The sequence below is a fragment of the Onychomys torridus genome, chromosome 1 (assembly GCF_903995425.1).
Source record: "Onychomys torridus chromosome 1, mOncTor1.1, whole genome shotgun sequence".
Lineage (NCBI taxonomy): Eukaryota > Metazoa > Chordata > Mammalia > Rodentia > Cricetidae > Onychomys > Onychomys torridus.
This window is the reverse complement of record NC_050443.1, coordinates 112,147,258-112,172,237: the sequence shown is the minus strand read 5'-3', so window position 1 is coordinate 112,172,237 and position 24,980 is coordinate 112,147,258. Positions and strand designations below refer to the sequence as shown.

The following is a 24,980-nucleotide window of genomic DNA, read 5'->3' as shown; positions in this document are numbered from 1 at the left end:
GATCTTATTAAATAAGAAACACAGAGCCAAATAAAGAGTTAAAAGACCAGAGATGGAGCAGCAGCCAGGAGCTAAGACCATCTTGCTTCCCCTGAGAGAGAGAGATTTTCTTCCTGTTTCCTGTCTTTATTGACTTTCTGTTTTGCCTTCTCATTGGTTCTAAACCCAATCACAGGCACTTCTTCATCACAGACCTCCAGGTCTCTATGGTTGGTACTGGGATTAAAGGCATGTGTCACCATGCTGGCTATGTCCTTGAACACACAGAGATTTTGCCTGCCATGGGATTGGATTAAGGGCGTGTGCCACCACTACCAGACTTCTGCTTAATGGCTTGCTCTTAGCTCTGATCCCCAGGCAACTTTATTAACATACAAATAAAATCACATTTCAGCACAAATAAAACATCACCATATTTTCCTCCTGCCTTCCACCTTGGAAGGGAGAGGAAGGGGCATCCTATGTTGAGTGCTGCACAATGACGTTGGGGCATCCTCACATTTCATTTTAGGATTTCAAAGAATGGATTTGCCAATGAGAGAAATGGAGAGAGGTCAGTATTCCAATAAGGTGAGAATTTTACTTAAGTGTTGTGTGAGCATCTGCCTCCAAGCTCCACAACTGTCTTGGGATCTTGGACAATGGATAGAGTTGAGCCTGAAATAGCTATAGCCTGATTGGTCAGAATAAGCAAATAATTGCAAAAGTTTCTTTATCATGACTCTGAAAAGTGAGGCTTTGTGTTTTCATGCTCCAAGGATACTTTCCTTAACAGAACAAGGAGAATGATAAGAATTAACTGCGATTATAGAGATTTGCTGATCAAGGCTGGTGGAGAAAGAATCAGAGGGGCTTGAGAGACTAGGGACACAGAGCTGAAGTGTCAGGAGTCCTTGAGGCATGAGTGGGGTGTTAGGCACAGCCTCCTAGGCAAGGCATCCTTTATTTTTTTTTGTAAGGACAATGTGCATAGATCAGCGTTTATTTCTTTTAGAAATGATGGTCATGTTTAAAAACCCTGTGCCCACACCAGGGGTAGGAAATTCATCTTAGGAGTTGACTTTAGCATTCTTTGCCCAACATCTGGACTGATCAAGAAGGAGGGACTGATGGGTAAAAATTACCAGATGTGCATAGGTCTCCACCTGCATGGTGAAGAGCAATACATCTGGCATGGTCACCGTGCCACTGGGATGGAATGGGGTTTCCCAGTAACCCTCCCAGGTGTGAATTTTGCAATTATTCACTCTCCTCACTTAGGGAAAATCGATGCTTTCCTGGCATTGCCCGTCGGCTTTAGAGTTCCTTCCTGACCGACACTATTATTCTTTATTTCACTTCAGATCATCTTTCCGAGTGCTCCACTCACCAAGTAGAGATGCTGGGTGTCACACATTCCGCTGTCTGTTTTAGCAGAAAGGAAGACAACTCCCTAGCATGAAGCCTGGCTGGAGAACATGTGCTGTGGTCTGTTTCTGATATATTTTCAAGGGTTGACTCTCATCTTGGGTGGGTAGACTGGGACCACTTTGGGGTAGGGAGAATGGGTAGGTGTTAGAGGTAGGGAAGCCATCTCCCATGGCAGCATGGGCTGGTCATGACTCAAAGTCATAGCTGATGGTTTTCCCAAGACACACACATACATGAAATGCCACATAAGTCACCACTGGGCCCATCCTGGGCCAAAAGTATTTAATTGACCTTAAAGACTTGACATTTATTATCGATTTGTTGAAAATATTTTAAAAATTGAAGATTTCTCAAAATATTCAGACTGAGAATTTCTTTTAATTTTTGATTTGGATGTATTTATTTTATGTGTATGAGTATTATACCTGCATGTATGTATACATATGTGTGTGTGTCTATATGTCACATATGGTGATACATATGTATGTATGTATTACATATGGTACCTAGTGCCTGTGGAAGTCAGAATTGGGTACTGGATCCCCTGGAACTGGATTTACAGATGGTAGTGAGTCAAAATATTGGTGCTGGGAACAGAACCCAGGTCTTCTGTGGGAACAAGTGCTCTTAACCACTGTGTAATCTCCCCAGACCCAAGATAATTTCTCTTTAAAAACCAGAAGATTTGAAAACCCCAGACTTATGCTGAACTGATCTGAGTCAGCTGAACTGCATAGGGCCATTCCTAGGCAAGGGCCTGTCCAGTTAGCCATACCCCAGCTCTCTGCCTTTCATATCTGTGGCATCTCCTTACAGCAACTTGTCTTCTTGTGACCCTGGTCCCTGGTCTGTGTAAGACAACAGCCTGGAAGCCCTAGTTGGAAGCATGTTGAGTCCTTCAAGGAAGGTCAAGTTGGTATCAGCTTTCAGGGTGTCCTTTCTACTTTTTATTTGAGAAAGGATTTTTCCTGAAAGTAATGGCATTGCTAATGAAAATTGATTTTTCTTTCCAACAGTTTATTTTCCAGGGAACAAACACGGTAAACTGGTAAGCATATGTGTTAATGGAGATAGCAGGGGTGTGTAGAAGATGAATCTGATCTCTGTGGTGGGGAGGGGAACATATTAGCTTTCAGTCTCAGTGGTGAGCTCCTGACTTGGTCTCAAGGGATGGCTTGATTTGTGGCTTCTGTAAGGTTAGGGTGGTAGTGAGAAAGTGGGCCCATCCTTACCTTGCTTTTCTACCCATGGTACCCATGCCCACAGCTGCACAGCCCTCCTCACTTTGAACTACAGGAAAATTTCAATTAGCTACTTCTTTCCAAATGTCAACCATTGAGTGCCTAGTAACATCCCATATTTGCAGGTGCTTAAGACACACCAGCGCTGATGTTAAGTACTTTATCTGAAAGGACTCACTACACCCTCTCAATAACCCATTGAGGCAGGTATGTCAATCATCCTGCTTTTCAGATGATAGAACAGAGCTGGAGAGATGCTTGGCTATATCTGTCAACAGCCAGAGCTAGGAGGTTTGAAGAGTTACAGACTAGACCTTCTGAAAGGTCTGGGCAGTGTAGCACTTGAGTGGTTTGACTTTATTATATCCACTTTGTGGAGCCACACACTGTACATCATAGTGTAAATTAATATATGTGTACATTTTTATTGCTTGTGCAATTGTTGGCACAAATCATGTCTCTGAAATTTATGGGTGGTGTAAAAAGTGTTCAAGGGCAATTAGAGACCAATTGGTTATTTAGTTTCTTTTCTGGGACTCTCAGCAGAACCAACAACACACATTGCTGGATTTTTTTTTAACTGTTTCACTTTGTAAACAAATAAAATATTTGTGGGCATATATAGCTAAGATTTGTGTGGAATTATGTCTTCCAAGTGAAGATGATGGACACAAGGAATATGCATTTCAAATATTTATTTTAATTTTATGTCTATGTGTTTTGTCTACTTGTACATATGTCCACCACATGAGTGTAGCCATAAGTTTTCTCAGGTCCTGCATCCCTCCAGTTCTGCCTGGCCCCTGAAGTCTTTCAGTCACTTATAAAATAATCACCAGAGGCTTAATATTAATTATCAACTGTATGGCCTATGGCAGGCCTCTTGCTAGCTAGCTCTTTCATCTTATATTAACCCATTTCTATTAATCTATGTATTGCCACATGGCCATGGCATTGCTGGTCTGCTGGTATGTTGCTCCTTGGTAGCAGGCTAGCGTTTCCTCTATCTCTGCCTTTCTTCTTCCTCTCTCTTGGATTTCCTGCCTGGCTATAAACTGACTCACCATAGGCCACAGCAGCTTCTTTATTAACCAATCATAGCGACACATATTCACAACATACAGAAAGACATCAGACAGCACTTCCCCTTTTCTGTCTAATCAAAATGGAAGGTTTTAATTTTAACATAGTAAAATTACATATAATAGAACAGTTATCAAGCAAGAATTACAGTTAGAATATCTAGTCTATTTGTATTTGACAAAATTAAAGAAAATACTCTATCATCTATCTTATTTCCATGAGTCTAAATTTTCATATCTAATTTACCTTTCTTCATAACTAAAGATAACTATAACTATCTAGTCTTCAACTCCATCAAAGACCCCAGAAGGATATACCATTACCTAAGTAAACAGGAAGTGCTTTGTAAGCAACTTCCAAAATTCTGGAAATGACAGAGACATCTGACTGCCTGGACAGTCACCCAAAGTTCCTCTGCAGCATTGAGGCATCCATCTTTGGCCCTTAGGTCTAGAGTCTCTAAGTCACTTTTCCCTGGGTCCTGAAGAATGTCTGGCAGTCTCCTCTGTGAAGCAGGAACCTGAAGGAGCATCTCACCTTATTTTGGCAAATTTAGTGGTCATTTTCCTATATATCCAGTTTATACAACAGATTATCAAGAGGTCTAGATAAGAGCAGTTTCTTGCCCAAATGGCTAACTTTTGCCATAAAGAAAGCAAACTCTATATGGAATTTCTTTGATGCCCATCATCTTCTTTGAAGTAAATCTGTGCTGCCAGGAGCAGACATGTCTCACTGTCCAGAAAGTCTAAGCTTTTAAAATATTTTAAATGCCATATTCTGTAGGTCTTTGAAGTGTTTGAAGATTACCTATGTAACTGAAATATCTATGTATCTATAGAAAACTTAACTAGCATGACTGTAAGTTTGACCATCATAGAAGACTAATTATTAACTTAACTATATATTACAATTTCAAATGAGTTGTACAAACATAATACCTTAAACAAGAGTAGAAATATACATATAGTATAACAAAATTAACTTTAAATTTGTATCAATAAACTAAAATCCATAGCAATGTAAACAAGTTGTAGCTCTTTAAAAGTAGATTCAATAATCTACCCTTTTATTCTCTCATATCTATATCCTACATTTCTATATCATATCTCCCTTTCTTCTTTTAGAAAGAGATTGACTATGACCAATAACAATTTATAACCAAACACCTGCTATATAAGGCATGAGGAAACAGGAACTCATGCTCTTTAGACTGAGGATTTCCTGGAGGTAAGCTAGTGGCAGCAGCAGGTCAACTGAGACCCTCAGGGGTAAGGACTAAAAGGCTTTCAGTCTGCGGATTCATGAAAACAGGATCAGTTGAGGTGTTGGCAAGGTGAGGTTGGCTGTGGCTTGTTCTGTTTCTCTGATCTTTCAGCTTTCACCCCTAAATCTGGCTCCATTTTTTTTATTTATAAAACCTTTTAAGATTTGTGTTACAACGTGGGTGCCTAATGCCTATGGAGATCAGAGAGGGGATCAGATCCCCTGGAACTGGAGTAATAGGTGCTTGGGAGCTGCCATGTGGGAGCTTGGAATCATACCTAGGTCTCTATAAGAGCAACAAGTATTAACTGCTGAGCTATCTCTCCTGTCCCAGGAAAATGCATTTCAGATTTCAATAATCATTGTGGAATTTCACTCCCTACAATGCTCTGCTGTTCACATCTGAGCAGACAGCCCACATCTCAATTAGGGATTCCATAGGAGCATATGTGTATGAGTGTAAATGTATATGTGGAGTGGGTGCATGTACACACTTGTGCTTATATGAAGGCACACGTGTTATGAGTGGGCATACTGTGTCTGGGGGATATTTGATTATATATACACACTTGTGCTCTGTGTATGCATGTGAGTGGTATAAGTGTGCATAGTTGAGTATGGTATATGTATATGTGTTTGTGTATAAGTGCTTGTGTGTGTAAATGAGTATTTAGCATGTTGTGGTTATGGAAGGTGTGAGGCTATGTGTTTGCTAATTAAAGGAAAGAGAACATCTCGTCATTCCTTTGTACAATGAGGTAAGGTCCACTCAGCATCATCTTAAGTAGTTTGTTGTACAGTGTTGTGCAACTGCTACTTCTATCTAGATTCAGAAGATTCTCATTACCTCCAAAGACAGCCTTCCATTAGCATGTAGTCATCCCTCTCCATCAGGCCCTGAGAACGATGAACCCACTCTTCTCTGGGAATTCACCTAGGCTGGGTGTACTGTATCAGGGAATGCTGTCATCCGACGTACCAAGTTTGGCAGCATTCTCTAGCATCCTGTTTTTTGGGTTTATCCATAGTAGCACGTAGTACTTCATTCCCTTTTGTGCTTAAATAATATTCTCTTGCGTGCAGGCACAGCAGTTTCTTCACCGTCATTGTTCACAGACTGAGGTTTGGTTCCACCTTTAAACTGCTGTGCACAGCGCTGGTGGGAATGCTTTTGTGACTGTCACCAAGAATCTGGCCACTCTGAGTTTAACTCTTTAGGGAGGTGCCAAACTGCCACAGTCTTTACACCCCCTTACCATCCTGTCTACAACACACGGGGTTGCCATTTCCCCACAGCCTGCCAGCACTTGCTACTTTCTGTCTTAGTAAACAGCCTGACAGGAGTGAAATAGTGTCTCATTGTGTTTGTTTTTATACTCTAGTCACCCAGGCTGGCCCTTTGAACTCATAGTGATCCCTCTGCCTCCATCTCCTAGTGCTCAGATTATGCTACCGCACCTAGTTTCACTATGGTTTTCATTTTTTGTTGAAGATTTTTGTCAGTAAATGTCTACCGAGTTTCCCTTCCTGTGTCTAAGTTGACTTGCTAACCATTTTATTGTTGAGTTAGGAGAGATCTTTACACCTCACACCCTCCATGACCACAACATGATGCTATCAGATACAGGATTTGTGATACCTCCAACCTGGAGATTGTCCTTTTCTCTCCTGATGTCCTCTGATACAGAAGCTTCACTCTGTCACATCCCTCTACTGTTTTGTAGATTGCTAATTGCTTCTCAGCCTTCAGTATTATATTGCAGGTCCTCATTCACTTTTCTTTCTTTCTTTCTTTCTTTCTTTCTTTCTTTCTTTCTTTCTTTCTTTCTTTCTTTTTTTTGGTTTTTCAAGACAGGGTTTCTCTGTATAGCTTTGTGCCTTTCCTGGATCTCGCTCTGTAGACCAGGCTGGCCTCAAACTCACAAAGATCTGCCTGCCTCTGCCTCCCGAGTGCTGGGACTAAAGGCATGCACTACCACCGCCCAGCCCTCATTCACTTTTCTAAGGTGTTTATTCTAATAGGCTCATGAGAGTTACTTTTATGCTTTAGATTTTAATATTCTATTCCAGTCTATTGCTCAGTTTATAATTTCACATGTATGCCATTTGTTATATAAAACTGACTCATTACTTCATGGTCCAATTATTAATCTTCTATAACCTCTTGAAGCTCCAATATCATCCAGTAATATTTGGGTGTTAACTCAGTGTGCTCTTCTGGGCTGAGGTGCAGTCTGAGGCAGAGCAGCAGCTTAGTGTTCTCAAAGCACTGAGGTTAGTTTCCAGTTCTACAGACAAGCCGATAAACAAATACTTCTATCATTCTAAATTCTTTTTTGCATCTTTATTTTTTTTTTGTATTTTTAAATATTTAAAATGTAACACTGAGTGTGGCTTCAAATATAGATGGCAAGGGGCTGGAGAGATAGCTCAGTGGTTAAGAGAACAAGCTGCTCTTGCAGAGGGCCCAGGTTTGATTCCCAGCACCCAGCACCCACATGGCAGCACACAAGCACCTATAATTCCATTTCCAGGGGATCTGACTCCCTCTTTTAGGCATGCATGTGGTGCACAGACATGCATGCAGACAAAACACTCATATACATAAAATAAAAATGAAAGATAAGTAAATGTAGACTGTGGCATGATCTTATTCCTAAACACATTACTGCTTCCTTTGCTTCTCTGCTCCTTGGCTTGAGATCTCTTGGTCATAAACTAAATTCTTAAAAATGCTCTCAACTGAGATTCCCTGGTCCATCCATCTCTGCCTGGGCTGAGACCACATCCTTTTTCTTGACTTCACTCTGAAGTACTCTCTCTGTACGTCTTTGAAATAACCCTGACTCTTTCAGTGTGTTTTCTTTCCTACATACCTTCACAAATTAGATTGTCAATTCATGGGCTAAATATGGAATCATATAAGTTAATCTGGGCAGGATGGATTTACATCCTCTTTGCATCCAGGAATATGCCATACTTCCAATGTTTAGGTTTTCTTTCATTTTTCTCTGGGATGGTTTTACCACACTTTAAATGCAGGCTGTGCGTATTTCATTTTCGATGTGTTTCCAGATATGCTTGCGTTTTGTTGCTAGTGTTAATTTGTTTTCTCCTAGTGTTTTCTTGTTGAATACTGCTGTTCTTCATGGGTAACTGTCCTTTGACTCTGGCTCAATGGCTCCCACTCTCTTTTTAATTAATTAATTATTTTTTAAATTTATGCATGTGTGTCTATATTCCCACAGATGTGTAGGGGCCTGTAGAGGCCAGAACAGGGCATCAGATCATCTGAATTTGGAGTTAGAGACAGGCATGAGTTGCCTGAGTTGGGAATTGAACTTGGGTCCTGTGAAAGAGCTACAAGCTCCCTTAGCTGCTGAGCATCTTTCCAGGCCACCTCCCATTCTCTGGTCTCACTGCTCATGGGTCCTATGGTCTTGCTTCCCAGCTTCTGATGTCTTGTTTGGCTTTTCATAACTTGCCACATTGAGCCTCACAATTTGCAATGAGTCCTCCCAATCCATAACTCATATAACACATTTAATAGGTACCTGCTGGAAAAAGTAATTCACAGACTTTTAAAATATGTTGCTTTTAGAAATTTTGCTCATTTAATAGAAATTACCAAAACCCATTACATTTATTTTTCAATTTTTTTCCCATTTTTCTCAGATGTTAATGTTTGGTCATTTTGTTGGTGTTATAGTGATGGGATGGATTTACTTCTACACTGTTTAGAGTGTATGAGTAGAAGAGGAGAAAATGCAAGATAAGTGCATTTATTCCTATCCTCTTGAATTTTAAATAAAAGCAGTAGCTGGAGGTGACTGCTTTGAATGAACCCTTTGTCCTGTCATAAAGTATGACTGGAGAGGCTCCCATGATCAGTTAAGAATCCTTACCTGGTATACACCCACACACCCCCAATACCCCCCCCCACAGAGAGAGAGAGAGAGAGAGAGAGAGAGAGAGAGAGAGAGAGAGAGAGAGAGAGAGCGAGCGATTTCAGCCTCTCTGCTGCAGAACAACACCCCGGCAGGGATGTGTTATTCCATTCATGGCAGGCCTGTTTTCCCTTCTAAATACACTAATCCTAACTACGATGGGCTTCTAAGTATTCTGATGTGAAAAGAACTTCCAAGAACCCCCACAAACCATCATGGTGCAAAGGGCCCTGAGAACTGTTCTGTTCAGTGTCGGGACTGTGGGGGCCTCTTCGAGCCTCCTACTCCCTGGAGCCCTGGAGGTTTAATCAACTTCAAAGCTAATTTAGCTCCAGGCTCAGCTTTCTGTAGCAAGAGTCTCTTGCCATCAGCAAAGACCAGTTCCTGGCAGCAGCTCAGCTGGCAAGATGCCTCCCACCATCATATTAAATATTTCATAATGCTTTGGCTTTGGGGTTTCCCTGCCTAGGTAGCAGATGGCCTTGCTTTTAGTTACTTTCAGGGGAAACCCCTTCAAGTCTAGTACAAGAAGAGGTCAAAGGCAAGGGTCACAGTATGGGCTTCCAGATAGGGCTTCTTTTGTTCCACCCCTTTACTTGGGGGCTGGAGGAGCTGCAGCCATTTATTTGCTTCTGTGAGCCACAGCTTCCTGAAATGTCAAATAGTTAGTCAAGAAAAGGCGACAAGGACCTATGATCACAGGTACCAAGTGCACACTTCTCAGAGATGCTGGGACAAAATGCACAACAGTGAAGAGGCTGAGACAGACAGAAAAAACTCTCAGACACAGACAAACTCATGCCTGTAACTTTCCAGATAGCCAAGATCAAGGTAATAGCAAGGTTGCTTTGATTCCTTCCAACATCCAGGAATCTGCCTCAGGCCTCTGTTAGGATTCTAGTGGCTTCTAAGTAATCCTTGGGATCCCTTGTCTGGTAGAAACATCACCTCATCTCTACTTGTATCATTTTGTTTATGAAACAGTCTTATGTAGCTGGTCCCAAGCTCATCAAATAGGAAGAATAACTTTTTAATAAGCCAAAACTTGCTGATCACCCTGCATCTGTTTTCTGAGTGCTGGGATTATGGGTATGTGCCACTATGCTTGGATTTTGCAGTGCCAGGGATCAAACTAAGGGCTTCGTGCTAGGCAGTCACTCTACCAACTGAGCTGCACCTCCTGCCCCTTCTGCTGGCATCTCCACTTGACATTTTCCCTGTACATTTCTGCCTCCAGTTTTCCACTTTTCCACACTAGTCAGATTAGGTTAGGAACCACCCTGCCCCAAGACCTCATTTGAACTTGATTATGTCTTTAAGACATAGTCTGCACACATAGGATCACAATCTGAGGTGCTGGAACTAGTATTTGAACACCAGGGTTTTGAGGGCACACAGTTCAACCCACAACAACATTCAATACACATGATGAATGTCAATTTTTTTCAGGAAGACTCCACAGCCTGGGGAACCAAGTCCGTATGAAAGAGTGCAATGTGTGCTGAGGAGAAATCAAAGAACCATAGACAGGAAGGAGCTAACAGTCATCAAGCCAAACTGTAGGGAAACTTGAAAGCAGTGGGAACCTGGGGCTCTATATCTTGCGGGAGAATGATCTGTGAAGCTGGGATCAGAGGCCTCTGGGCTCCTTGTGCACCACAGGGTTGACATCTAAGGATGCTCCAGTTGCTCTATCTGTGGGAGATGTCCCATTTTTGTGGGCCAGGTAACCCATGGAGTCGGGGCTGAGGGGATTTCCAGGTTTCTAAGCAACAGCATTTACCTTCCCTGGGAAGTGCCCTGTCCCCCTGTCCAAACATCTCTCTTTAGGTAAAGGCTACCTTGGGACCAATGATGACAGTTTATAACTTCTTTTCCACATGTGCTATCGGCTACAGGAAGCCCTCCTGTTGGACGGGACTGGCTGACACTTCTGTGCCAGACCTTGGCTGTTTTCCTCATTAAATTGTGTTAGAACATCTGGGAGACTTGACTCAGGGTCCTCAGAAGAAGTGGCCCTTGAGGATCTGTGTGCTGCACAGCGTAGGTGTGATATCAAGCCACTTTCCTTCTTTACTTTCAAATTCTATGTGCAAGTGATAAAAAAGCAATTACCTCTTATCTGAGTTGGGAAAGAAGATAAGCGCTGACCTCGCTTTCAGGCCTCTGGATTTTTACTTTCCTGTGTTTGTTAAATCTCAGTGTACCTGTGGTCCTAGGCCTGGCCAAGGGAATGGTAGAACTGCCCAATCCAACCCTAGGTGGCCATATGTTTTGGGAGAGACACAAAGCTCTTGTGAGCAATGACCCCTAAGCCTTCGAGCCTGGCTGAGTCCCTCACCTGTGGGATTTTCAGGGGACATTCTTTTTTCAATCAGAGTCAGACAGGGTTGTGGATGACTTAAGAGCATCAGGTTAGTGAACACACAGCTGCAGCTTCATCCCTGGTCTTCAGTTGGGAGGACAGGATGAAGGTGCTTTATTTCAGTGAAACTGGCATAGCTTGGAGATGCTATGTGCACATATTTGGAAACCTTGGGTTTAGCTTGAATTCCTCTCCTCCAGCTGCCCTGAGTCTCAGCTTCCTTTTTTTTTCTTCATTTAATTGAGTTTAATTCATGCTTTGTTTGCTTTCCTTTCTTTTTAAGACAGAGTTTCACTATGTAGCATGAGCTGGACTGGAACTCAATACCTAGAGAAGGCTAGTTTCTCCCAGCCTTACCTCCTCAGTGCTGGGATTGAAAGTTTGTACCATTATACCAGATCTTTTAGGTTGTGTGCTTTTTGTTTGTTTGTTTTGAGATAGTCTCATGTAGTGCACATTAACTTCTATAGCTGCTATGTAGCCGAGGATAGCCTTGAACTCCTGCTCCTCCTGGCCCTAGCCATCCCTAGTACCTTTTCTTTAAAATGAGGTCCTACAGAAATAAGGACTACAGAGATGATAGTGCAGGTCAGCTCCTTCACAGTGCTTGCACACTCAGGGAAGCAGGACACCCTGACCTTCCCCTGAGATCTTAGCAGCACCAAGACCAGGGCTGAGACTGAGTGTGGCTAGCCAGTGGGTACTTTTCTATGCTGTGTGGTATGAGCAAGACCCCTTCCCCATCTACCTGTGCCTACAACTGGAGGAAGGATGTTTGTATTCAAGAATAGAAGAGATTGTTTCCAGATTGAGGAGGGCCCCTGCACAGTGCTCACCGCAGAGCTCTCTGGGAAATGGGTAACATGCACAGCTTAGGTACTGCTATTAGCTGTGGTACTCCTGTGACCCCATGGTCCTGCACAGAACTGGAGCAGACTGCAGGTATAAGCCAAGGTTCTGCACCACTGTAACATCCTCAGGGACCCACAGTGCCTGGCTCAGCTTGTTTCTGGGTAAGAGTAGCCACAGGCAAGGATCTGAGCACTCTTGCCTCTTGTGGCAGGTGTTCCGGGACAGCCCTGGTTTTCCAGGCTTTATGGTTCACTGATATTCATGCTGTGTTCTCTAACGAGGAGGTTCAGGAGGGAAAGGCCTGCAGGCTAAGGCTGATGAAAATGTGCTGCTGCTGCCTAGTTAGGAGATAGCTATGATTTCTCCATGTTGACTTCCAACTGGAAAATCCAAGAGAAAGAAAACTAAACATTTCTTTTAGAATTTCATATATATATATGAATTTTAAACTTCTAGAACTACAAACCTACATAAACTCTTTCATCTATAAGTTGCCTCAGTCATGGTGTAGAAGTAATTAACACATCATCTATGCTAGGGTGTTGCATTTTGAAACTATGGTTACTTTGGAGCCACCCACACTTCTGTAAGTAACCCCTCACCCATTCTTTATAAGCAAGTCCAATAAACTAATTGGACTTGAGTGCATCATTTCTTTAGTCCAGTGGTTCTCAACTTTTCTGATGCTGTGACCCTTTAGTATAGGTCCTCATGTTGTGGTGGCCCCCCAACCATAAAATTATTTTCATTGCTACTTCATAATTGTAATTCTGCTACTGTTATGAATCATGATGCAGATGGTCTTAGGCAAGCCTGGTAAAAAGGTCATTCAATCCCCAAAGGGTCATGGCTCATAGGTTGAGTACCCATGCTTTAGTGTTTCCTTGATGCCCCATCTGTGCTGACATCTCCCCAGGAAAACAAGGCAAAACAAAGCAAGAGGCCTCCATAAGCCTCAAGCTGGCAAAGACTAGTCATTCCACAAGAGGGGAGAGGGATGGAGAAACAGCAGGTTCATGCCTCTCGCAGTGGGCTCCAGCATGCCTTCTCCATCTCCTTTATGCAGCTTCTGCTGCAAGCTTGTTCCAGTACTCACAGGGTCTGGGTCTCATAGGAAAGATGCTATCTGAACACTCTGGACTGAGTCCTTCACTGGAGACCCATAGCTTGTCATTCAGCCCAGCTCAGCAAACATTTAATTAGCTCTTATCCCTGTTGGCAGCTGCTGCTCCTTAGCTTCTGCAATGTGGCAGGCACTTGTGCTAAAAACTTTCCAGGCAGTAATCAACTCCAGAAAGGGAATGGGAGTCGTTTTCTCATTTACAGAAGAAGAGGAACATTGACAGGGCCAGGATGCTGAAGTCATAGCTGGTGGCAGGCCTTCCAGTGTTGAACCCAATTCCTGGTAGTCTTACCTCTTCAAGCCCGGGACCAGTGACTCCTGCCAAAGGGAGGGGGCTGCAGTGCATCCAGAGAGGCAACTATGTAGCCACTGCAGTGTGACATGGGGACAGAAACATGGAACAACTGAAATATTGGATGTTGGGGCAAAAGCTCCTTGGAAGACCCTGACCAGATCCTTAAGTGGTAGGATAGATTTCTCTGAGTTGACTTATGTCTATGGACTTAGAGAAGCTGTCATTTTGGCCTTCAGTGTGCAGGGCTAAAGTTCGTAGCCTGACTAGGAGGAGATTAAGTACCATGTCTATGAAGCAAAGTGTGAGCCCTAGACTTCCACAGCTGGGAGTTGGGGGAGGTTAACATGACAGAAGCATGTGCTTCATGTTCACTCAGAGGAAGCTGAGTCCAGACTTCACTGATGGGGAATTGAATTGGGGTGACTCTTCTTTGAACAGGTCCAGGGAAGTACCCATGCTAAATCCAAGAGAGAGGGGCTAAGGTTGCTTTCAGTGAGGTTTCTCAAGCCAAGAGCCGGGATGTGGAAAGGGATAAAGATGCAGTTGGAATTGCTACCAATTGAGGGAGGGCAGCCTCAGCTCCTAGCTTCTATGCCCTCAGGGAAAATCGTGTTTACAATGAAAATGCAAAGACTGAGCACTGAAGGTTGTCTGAGTTTGGCTTCTATTTCTGTGATAAATACCACGAACAAAAGCAAAGTGGGAAGAAATGGTTTATTTGACTTATGGGATAGATAGCCCATCATCAAGGGAAGAAACCAAGGCAGAAACTAAAGGCAGGAACCTGGAGGCAGGAACTGAAGCAAAGACCATGGGAGAATGCTGCTTAATGGCTCTATTCCATAGCTTGCTCAGTTTGCTTTCTTATATACCCATAACCACCTTCCCAGTGCTGACACTCTTCACAGTGGACTAGGTAGACCCTTCTGCATCAACTGTCAACCAAGAAAATGCATCACACACTTGCCTACAGTCCAATAGGATGGGGCATCTACTCAATTGAGATTCCCACTTCTCAGATCATTCTAGCTTGTGTCAAGTTGACAAAAAACCAAGTAACACGAAGGTCATGATAAAGTAATCCATCATATGGAGACAGAAATTTAGCCACAGGTCAAGTTAGGGAATGAGACGCCTGAGGGAATAGATATGGAAGGAGCCAGACATAGTCCAGAATCCTGCAAGCACATTTGAGAAGGGTTGGCAGCCCATCCTTCCTCCATAACCAAGTTGTAAAGGACCCAGTAGTTTGATGCCCTGGGTGAGATGGCCAGAGTTTGTATGTCACTCCCAGCTGCCTAGCAATATCCAGAGAAAGGGAACTTGTTGCCAAGGCAGGGAAGACAAGCAGATGTTTGGTAACTCCATTTTACATTGAGCTAGTTGTGCTTTTGTTAATACTTTGAATGGCCTTGTCAACTAAATATCCTGGATATCCATCCTTTGTTAGAATTATAGATTGCAATTTCATTCCTGTCTGTAGCAGCCTTTTCGTTTTTATTATATCTCCTTGTGAACAGAAGATTTAGCTTTACTGAAGTTCAATTTATACTTTCCCGCCCTATTTTATTGCTGTTTCCTGTATCTTGTATAAGACAGCTTCACTAACTCCTGATTCACAAAATGTTTTGCCATGTTGTATACTTTTTTTTTTTTTTTTTTTTTGGTTTTTCGAGATAGGGTTTCTCTGTGTAGTTTTGGTGCCTTTCCTGGAACTTGCTTTGGAGACCAGGCTGGCCTTGAACTCACAAGAGATCTGCCTGGCTCTGCCTCCTGAGTGCTGGAATTACAGGCATGCGCCACCACCGCCCGGCCTGCCATGTTGTATTCTAAAAGATATTGGTCTGTGGTTTGTCCCAGATTAATATCTGTGAAGTGTGAGAGGAAAGGGTTCAGGTGAGCCTTTCCCCAGTGAACTGTATGCCTGTAAGGAAGTTTACTTGGTCAGGATGAATCAGTTCTGTGTAAGGATTGTTGGATTATCTTTGCAAATCTCATAGGATTTTTGTGTCTGTGTCAGGATTCCTACTTTGAGAACTATTGATATTCTGGCCAACTAATCCCTTGTTGTAGCTGTCTGCTTTGTGTATCATATGATGGTTAGGGGCATTCTTGACCTTAGCCAATAGCATCTCCCTCCACAGTGGTAACAACTGAAAATGATGGTATTTTTTTTAAAAAAAGAAAAGAAAAGAAACCAAAATGTTTCTTGACAAGAGAATTTATAAATAAATTGTGAGATATTTAGTTAGCTTCCAGATAGTGAATAAACTTGAGATACAAACAAGGGTATAGATTTAAAAAAAGAAAATCAAAATAATAACAAATCAATGAAATATAAAAAAATTACAAGAAATACTAAAGGCTAGTTCTTCAAAACGTATCAATAGAACTTTATCAGAAAAAAAGGTTTTAAAACACACCAAGAGCCTCTGTCAAGGATGAGAAGGGAAGCACCACTACAGAGCTTACAGATGCTGCCTATCTTTTGAGTTGATTAAGGACCATGTCTCCTTTGAGAAAGATCTGTTTTGATTTCATCACTTTCCCCATTAGCTTTCCCCAGATTTTTTTCAGGAGATTTTAAAAATTAATTTTGATGCTAAACTTTCATATGTTACATGAGTTTCAATATTGTTTTTCTAACCTATGACTTAGCCTCTCCCTACATGGGATTGCTTAGTGGTGAGAAATTATTCAGAATAGTTGGCTTTATCCAACTTTTATTTAATAGCATTTTCTTTGAGAACTTTCTAAAGACATCCTTTCCTACCCAGGGTGACAAAAGTATTAACTATCCTATATAATTTATATATATATATATATATATATATTGAGCTAGGCTTTCATGTAGCTAAGGATGGCCAGAAACTTGCCACATAGCCAAGGATGATCTTGAACTTCTGATCTTCCCACTCTACCTCCCTAGCGTTGAGGTGTCAGGCATATGTCACCATTTCTGGTTTTGAAAAAATGTTTACTTTCACATTTTTTAGTTTATTATCAGTAGTTGATTGGTGGGTTTGGTAAGCAATAGGGATGCTATTTAAGTTTTCAAAATAATATGGATTGTTCTGTCATTATTTACTGCCATTTACTTTGTTTTTATTGCTAATATCTACTGATATGCTATGCTTGCTCATTATTTTCTACATTTCCACATGTCTCAGGTTATCTTTTGTGTTTTTTGTTCTTTTCTGCCAGTTCAGTGTTGTTTTTTCTCCAGTATGCTGTATTTCCCCTCACTCTTATAGAATTTATCATTCGATAGGACAACTCCTTGGCCATTTCTCATCCATTTTTCTGTAAATGCAGCCTTATTGGTTCCTTGACTATCCAGGTGTGGCATGTCCCCTATGCCACACTCCCATCCTCTCACACATATGGAGATTACAGTCATCAGACTGCAGAGAAACCCTCAGGGACCCTAAAAATCGGCTGCAGCTCATGTTGAAAGGCTGTCCCAATGGAATGTTCTGGAAGGCCCTGTCATCCAAGTACCTGGTTATGTCAGAATTGCTGGGCAGGTAAGGGAAAATGGGGAAGATTCAGAGGCTTGCAAAGTTCTCAGGGGTGGCATTAAGTGGAACTGGCATTGGTCTATGGGACGTGCTTTCTATCATGGCTTTCCAACTTCTGAGCAAAGCAATCTGGCCTTGAGCCCCCATTGGCTACCAGTCCTAGGGGCACTGTTTGTGTGGCCAGGTTTTCTTCTTCCTTTAGTAGCTCCACCTAGCCCTGCTGCACATATCCCAAGCCACCACCTAGCCCTGCTGCAAGTTCCAAGACCCTACCCTACCATCCTCTGTGTCCAAGCCCCTACTTAGTTCTGCTGTGCATCCAAAGCAGCTTGAGCCTTTTTTCCTGGCCCTTTGCTCCTTATATAACCTCTTCATTTGATTTTGTGTCCTATCATTTTATGCCTCTAAATCACTCCTAGCTTGGAAAGTGTTTCAGGACTCCTTTGTATAGATATCTAGAGATGCTAAACACTCCCCAACTCCTGTGCATGTGTGAGTGAGTGAGTGAGTGAGTGTGTGTGTGTGTGTGTGTGTGTGTGTGTGTGTGTGTGAGAGAGAGAGAGAGAGAGAGAGAGAGAGAGAGAGTGAGTGAGCTTTTTACATAGTGGACCTACAGCCAGTGGCTTGCTTCTTGGTCCTCTTCCCTTTCAGGCTCAGAGAGGAAGGCAAGGCTATACCTGGAGCTGACAGAGAGCTACAATTACTGAAACTAATACTTGAGCTCTCACTAAAGTTCAAGTTCATTAGTGAAACTCCCTTTGTCTTGTCCTCTGCTTTCTGATGAACTGGTACTTACTTTGCAATCAAGAGTAAAAACTTTGAATTATAATAATAACTAGCCTCATTAACTCTTTTGAGAATGTTAGAGCTCACATAAGCTCCAGAAGGGCAGAGATTTTTCCGTCTGCTGTGTCCATCACTGTGACCTCAGTACCCAGGCTGACACCCCATCATGGTGGATGCTGCAGTAATGCTTACTGTGCAGGTAAAGAAATGAAATTCAACTGATGCTTCCACCAGCAGGCAGTATGCTGAGGGCCTCCTCTCCTGGCACTCACAATAATCCAGTAAAATAGAAAGCACAATGCCTCCTTTGTAGATAGGGAAACTGAGGCACAGGGAAGGAAGGTGACTTGTCTCGGTTGAAAACTTCAGAAGCTGTGCAGGATGCAAGCCCACATCTATGGTATTTCCTTAGCCTCATTTACAATACCAGCCCCTGTATGTGGAGTTATCCTGTCCCGACTGCCAGCCCCAAAATAACCACAAAGAGGCTTGATATTAATTACAAATGCTCAACCAATATCTCTGGCTTGTTACTAACTAGCTCTTACAACTTAATCCATTTCTATGAATCTATGTCCTGCCCCAGGCTCATGGCTTTTACCTTTATCCCATTTTGTGGGTCCAACTTGTTCTGCATTTAGCTAGCAACTCCAGACTCCACCCTTCTTCTTCCTAGCATTCTCCTAGTCTGGCTTTCCAACTAAACCTTATTCTGTTCAGCTATTGACCAGTCAGCTTATGTGATTAAACCAATCACAGCGACATACATTCAGACAGTGTAAAGAAACACTTCACAGCAAGCCCCATCTTTGACTAGGCAGGTAGAGAGTCTGGGAGCCACTGCTGTCATTTCTGTTCCCAGGAATACATGGGAGGGGTATTAAGCACATGAGAAGATACTCAGTGTTGTTAGCCATGAAAGAAATGCAACCATGATGAGCTATCAGTTCACATGCATTTGGGTAGCTATAAGGAAAAATATGACAATAATAGGTGTTGGCAAAGATGGAGAAACAACAATAGCAGAAACAAAAAAATGGAACATGCCTATGCTATCACCCATGACAGAGATGATCCAGTCACTTTGGAAAGCAATTAGTTTGGCAATTGTTCAAAATGTAAACACAGAGTTACAATATACCTTGGCTTTTCAGTATATATGGGCACACAGCTGCATAAAAATCTGTACACAAATGTTCACAATAGTCTGGATCAGCCTAAATGCCCATCAGCTGATGAATGGATATCAGCTCACATGCAGCCTCTCCATTTAACAGAGTATTACTCAGCTATGAAAATGAATAAGGTTCCACTGTGTGGTACAACATGAGGCAACTGTATAAATGAGGCTAAGTGAAAGAAGCCAAACAAGAAAGTCACATATCCCATTGTCCCATTAAATGGAGCGTCCAGGATAGGCTAACCAGAGAGCTAAAGCAGGTTAGTGTGTAATAAGGGCTGGGGTGATGGGGCTAATGGGTCTGGGGCTTCTTTGGGAGGTGATAGAGGTATCCTGGAGACACTAAACTGTGCTTGTCCTGTTCAAGATGGAAGCTTTAAGGGACCTAAGTTGTACTCAGTAAAACTGTTGTTTTAAACATACAGAGGAGAAGGCATAGCTCAGCTCAGCAGGAAGCAGCATGGTTAGAGAAAAAACCAGAATGGCGAAGATCCAGGCCTTTGTTTCTAGTTTAATTTCTTTTTCTATGATAAAATATCCTGAGCAAAAGCAACTTAGGGGAGGAAAGGATTTGTTTGGTTTAATTCCAGGTTACAGTCAATCATGTTGGGAAAGTCGGGGTAGAAACTCAAAGCTGCAGCTAGTCATGTCATATCTATGGTCAGGGGCATCGGGAATGAAGCCACCATGCTGTCAACTCGCTGCTGCTTTCATCTAGCTTTCTACTGTCCTGTAGAGTTCAGGACTCTCTGCCTAGAGAATGATGCCACCCAAAATGGGCTAGGTCTGCATCAACTAGCAATCAAGACCAAGACCATCCTCCACAGACATGCCCACAAGCCAACTTGGTCTAGGTAATTTCTCATTAAGGCTTCCCAGATGATTCTGGATCATGTCAAGTTGACTCTTAAAGCTAATAGACATGATGTCATTGACTGAGTGACATCATCAAGCTTGACTGAGTGAGACTGATTCTGCTGCTTCCTGCCTGAGGCTTTTGGGGGAAGCCCTGCCTATCTCGGGGCCATCATTTCCTTCTTTGGTGTTGAGGTAGGAGTGGCAAGGAGGACATCTCTGGAGGCTTTGAATTCTCATGTGCTTCTCACCTCCAGGGGCATTTTCTGTGATCCTTGTCCTAGCATGAGGTTTATTTTAAGCAACAGGGCCAGGTAGAGAGGATAGGGACCACTGAGAGCTTTGGCTGCTTTCAACTGTGACAAAAAGCCTGAGAACTCAAGGGGCAAGCCTTCCAGGTAAGAGCAACCTCATTCTAATTGTTCAGCATGGCTGATAGGCTATTAGAGAGTCCTGCAGAGGCTTCTTCGCCTTCTAAGCAGGGATCCAGCTAATGGCAGGAGTGTGGGCAGGTCTCTCCAAGCCTGGGCTTTTCCTCTCATGTTGGGCTCTCAGATCCAGGTCAGTGATAGTGCCTCTCCCCACTCCCCACCCCAGCCACTTGATGTGCTGTGTGCAGCTAATGGCTCTTCTAATGACAGATTTACCACGTGGGGCTTTCAGACACAGCACCAGCCTCATTTGTCCAGCTCTTGGAGGAGCTTGTAATCATCTCAGTGGGCTCTGGGAACCAGGCTTGCTGCTCTGGCCAATTCAGCCAAACAGACTAACAACAAGAAGCCACTAGTCCCATACCCAAGTGTCACATTGCTCCACCCTGACATCTTATGAGAATATTTTTGCATCTTATTTCTCTAATGAACCTGAGTTGACAGGTTACTCTGATGTCCCTGGAGTGCATACTTGGCAACTGGGCTTAGGCCATCTCTGGTACTCTTTTGAAGAGATTTCAAGACTGTCCAATTTTCTGTCCCCATATTTGGTCATCCTCTAGCTTTGAACCCTTGCTCATCCTCTAAAAAACTACATGCCTATGCCTAATGATCTGGGCAACTGGGCTCCCATTATAGGCTGGATGTCACTTCAGCTAAAGCTGGGGAGGAGGCTTCCTCTACTTGGTCACCATTGTCCCCACTTTTTGCAGCTACCAACCTGAACAACCATTTACCCTGAAATCAAATGGCTGAATGACTCCAATATGGTATAATAATGATTTGTGTTTGGCAAGTTTGATGAAGAAGAAAGTGTAGAATGAGAAGCCCAAAGAATATGAGACCAGTTTCTTCTTACTGAAAGGACAAAGTTCAAGTGGAGACTGCTGCCCTCTCCCACACGCCTTGGCTCACATGTCCTCAACACTTCATGTCCCAGGCATGGTAGGACAGGAATCCATGAGAGAACAGGGCATTCATTGCTCTGCAGTCCAAGCAGAGATGGGGCATTGAGCCTGCAAGAGATGCCAACCTGCTTAGGCTACAGATGAATGGGGTCTGGAACCTAGCGTCCTTGCTGCCCACCTGCACTCTTCCCAGATGATCATGCTGTGCCCACATAGAGCTAGAGGAAAAAAGACAAGAGTCTCTCCTTCCATCTTCTTCCATCAAGTCTTCCTATGATATGAGTCATGACTCTCTACTTAGGTTCCCGAGGAATGGCAGGATGTTTAGTACCCACACCTGGGCCCTGATTTCCCTAATTGGGCTACCCACTAACTCTGTAAATTATGCAGGAAAAGAGAAGTCTCTCCTTCCTTTTCATCTCCAAATCCATTTTGAAGAAATGTGGGTCACATGATACTAATTGCCTATGTTCAGTTGCAGCCATCGGTCACCATTGATCAGGACCTTAACCATGATCCCACCTCCCATTTCCCCCTCACTCCAAGCAAGCAGTAGCCAAGGAGGAAAAGATAACTCTTTAAAAATGGTGGCTTTCATGTGCTTGCTAATATGGTCTATGTATCTGCCCCTCTCCTCTACAGGTTTTCCAAGTAAATACTGTAGTGCTGGGGTGAAAGACCTGAGTTCAACCCCCAAGAACCAACTTTAAAAAGCTGGGCACATTTGTACATGAAGTCATCCCAATGCTGGGGAAGCAAAGGCAGGCAATTCCCTTGAGCTGGCTGGCCAGCCAGCCTACCTTCTAGAGTGAGTCATAGGCCAAGAACACTGTCAGAAACTAAAGCTGGTTAAAGTCTGAGGAATGATGCTCAAGATAGCCCCCTGGTCTCCACGTATGAAAGAACTGCAGTCTACCTAAGAGAATATCACATAAGATCAAGACAGAACCACAGAATGAAAGGCAAAGCAGAAGCTGCAAGAAAGAATGAGAAGCCAAGACCTAGATATTTGCGCATCCACTGTATTCAGCATCCCAAGTGCTAGCAAATAGATGAATAGATAGGCAGATTGCCGTCTATCTGTACAATAGGATGCTACTTGGCATTCAAAGACACAGGGAATTCCAACACATATATAATCCTGAGGATGAGGATGTTACATTATGTGAAACATACCAGTCAATGGTGTTGCTTATATGTTCAACTCAGATGTAGCTCCTAATGCTGGGGACTCATAAAGGCAGGAGGCTAGGTGCCAGGAGCTGGAGGAGTGTCAACAGAGAGTTGGTATTGTGTAAGGATGGCTTCAGTTCTACAAGATGGGGAGTTCTAGGAGGTGGATGGTCTAACTGTGGTGGAGCAACATGACTACTCTTAGTGCCACCAAATCTCATGCTTTAAAATGGAAAAGACGGGAAATGTTACATTGTGTATGTTTACAATAGATTTTTGCACCCTTAAGAGGCAAAGATCTCCATGTCACCTCCCCCTCCCCATTAGGCTATGGACTCTTCAGGGACAGGGACTTCTGAGTGCTATGTGTCTATGTTCTTCTGGTACTGTACTATACCAAGGCTGGGGGTGGTGGTGCTGAGGCTGTGCATGTGAGCAAGCCTCACTGTGAATGTGGAATTTGTAAATTCTATCATGTTGGGTGGCCTTCACAGTTGAGGATAGTACCCTTGCGCTGTCCCCCTAGAGGAGACTCACATTCCTGCCACTTAGCAACAGAGCCACTGCATCAGATTTCCAAGAAACTGTGCCTCACACTCTGGGGGTCTTGCTCAATCAGATTCCCTGACGACTGAAAAAATCCACAGGCTTTGTTTTATTCCATAATTGACAAATTATATGTACGGTGCCTAGCCAACATCTGCCATTGTGACCTGATGGTGACACACCTCGGGTTCAGCCAGTGACATTCACATTGCCCAACTGCTTACAAAGGCACCGCTCATCTGGATAATGACCACGCTGTGGATGCCTCATCCCAGAGCATAAAGCTGTCACGATCCCAAATGGTCCATTTCATTGAAGGTTCTGAATTATGCAGCTGGCCAGATCTCCCCTTTGACCTTCGCCATTGCATCTCATGCTTGAGTAGTGATTCGTGTGTGCCAGGGCCATCTCAGCCCAGGGTTTTCAGTCCGGTAACTTCTGTAGTGTTACTAACTTCTATCACAGTTTAAACGGTATATCCCTATGGGGTTGACCACAATCATCCCCCTTACCTGTGGTTTCACTTTTATGGTTTGTTTCCTGTAACCAACCATAGTCTGAGAGTATCAAGTGCAAACTACAAAAGGAAACCACTCATGTTTCAGAAGTGGGATTGCGTGTGCTGAGGAGATGGCTTGTGGGTAAAGTGGCCACAGCATAAGCATGAGGACCTGAGTTTGTTCCCCAGAATATATATTTGAAAAAAAGAAAAAAAGAAAGGAAAGAAAAGGAAAGAAAAGAGGAGAAAAAGAGGGGGAAGGAGAGGGAGGGGAAGGAGAGGGAGGGGAAGGAGAGGGAGGGGAAGGAGAGGGAGGGGAAGGAGAGGGAGGGGAAGGAGAGGGAGGGGAAGGAGAGGGAGGGGAAGGAGAGGGAGGGGAAGGAGAGGGAGGGGAAGGAGAGGGAGGGGAAGGAGAGGGAGGGGAAGGAGAGGGAGGGGAAGGAGAGGGAGAATCCAAAGTTAGGGCTAGAGAGATGACTCGGTAGATTGAGCTCTTATTGAGCAGTGTAAGGACTGGAGTTCAGATCCTAGCACCCAGGTAACAAGCTGGGCATTGTCCCATACGTCTGTAACCCTAGCACTAAGGAGGTTAGAGGTAGGAGGATCGCTGGGGCTTGCCGGCTGCCAGTCTAGCTGGAAAATGACAAGATCCAGGTTCAACTAGAGACCCTACCTCAAAAGAATAAGGTAGGCAGGCAGTGGTGGTGCACACCTTTCAATCTCAGCACTTGGGAGGCAGAGGCAGACAGATGTCTGTGAGTTTAAGGCCAGCCTGGTCTACAGGGGGAGTTCCAGGACAGCCAGGGTTGTTACACAGAGAAATCCCCTGTCTGCAAAAAAAAAAAGAAAAAAAAAAAAAGAATAGGGTAGAGAGTGATAGAGAACCCTCCTTTGGGCTCTGACAACACACATAAGCATGTGTTCCAATACACACATGGGCATATAACACACACACACACACACACACACACACACACACATACACACACACAATCCCAGCATGATGATGCATATTTGTAATCCCAACACTGAAAAGGCAGAAACAGGCAGATCCATGGGGATTATTGGCTGGTCAACCTAGCCTATTTGGTGAGTTCTAGGCCAATGAAAGACCCTTGTCTCAAAAAAAAAAAAAAAAAAGCCAAAACAACAACAACAAAAAAAACCAGTATAAATGGCACCCAAGGATTGATAATAGAGACTGTCTTCTAGCGTCCACCTACACACACACACACACACACACACCAAAGTTTTAGTACAGCATATTATTGTGATTGTTCATGCTTTGTCATTGGTTACTGTTGCCAATCTAGTATTCTCTCTGATTTTTCAATTTCATTTGTCATAGGTCACTTAGTACAGGAAAGGCATAGTATGTAGATAATTGATACCATCTGCAATGCTAAGACTCTAGTTGTGTCTTGGACTACTCCCCTTGATAGAAAAGGGGGAATAACTGTAGAAGCCACTTCAAATTGAGTCACATCTAAATCACAAGA

The 24,980-nt window shown here is 43.3% G+C and overlaps 1 protein-coding gene across 6 annotated transcripts in view; it reads left to right on the top strand.

Moving 5' to 3' along the window:
* The window catches only part of C1H10orf90 (chromosome 1 C10orf90 homolog), a 256,198-nt gene that overhangs the window by 132,677 nt on the left and 98,541 nt on the right, over window positions 1-24,980 (top strand). Inside the window, exons 2-3 of one of the 6 annotated variants that reach the window (XM_036196865.1) lie at window positions 1,344-1,467; window positions 2,427-2,458. The exons of 4 other annotated variants lie outside the window; for them this stretch is intronic. The gene's annotated coding sequence lies outside the window, so the exon portion shown is untranslated. Of the gene's footprint in view, window positions 1-1,343; window positions 1,468-1,492; window positions 1,510-2,426; window positions 2,459-24,980 lie in introns of those variants that run through there. One more of the 6 variants, XM_036196880.1, reaches the window with a different exon arrangement.